This window comes from Arachis duranensis, chromosome 10, assembly GCF_000817695.3.
Source record: "Arachis duranensis cultivar V14167 chromosome 10, aradu.V14167.gnm2.J7QH, whole genome shotgun sequence".
In the NCBI taxonomy this organism is placed as follows: Eukaryota; Viridiplantae; Streptophyta; class Magnoliopsida; order Fabales; family Fabaceae; genus Arachis; species Arachis duranensis.
Genome location: NC_029781.3, coordinates 74860719 through 74861317, shown reverse-complemented (window position 1 = coordinate 74861317; position 599 = coordinate 74860719).

The following is a 599-nucleotide window of genomic DNA, read 5'->3' as shown; positions in this document are numbered from 1 at the left end:
ATTGTAAGATAGTTCTTTGGATTCGGGTTCATACTTTGATCATGGTTCCTAGTGATCCATGCATTGGCATAGAACTCTTGGACCATTAGGATTCCGACTTGTTGGATGGGATTGGTTAGAACTTCCCAACCTCTTCTTTGGATCTCATGTCAGATTTTCGGATACTCATTTTTCTTGAGTTTGAAAGGGACCTCGGGGATCACCTTCTTCTTGGCCACAACATCATAGAAGTGGTCTTGATGGGCTTTGGAGATGAATCTTTCCATCTTCCATGACTCGGAGGTGGAAGCTTTTGTCTTCCCTTTTCCTTTTCTAGAGGTTTGTCCGGCCTTAGGTGCCATCAATGGTAATGGAAAAAACAAAAAGCTTATGCTTTTACCACACCAAACTTATAATATTGCTCGCCCTTGAGCAAGAGAAGAAAGAAAAGAAGAAGAAGAAGAAAAAATATGGAGGAGAGTAGGGGAGGTGTAGTCGGCCAAGGTGTAGAAGAGGGGGTTGTGTTGTGTTAAAATTAAGGAGAATGGAGGGGTTTATATAGTGAGGGGAGAGGGAGTAGGTTCGGCCATTTAGGGTGGGTTTGGGTGGGAAAGAAATTT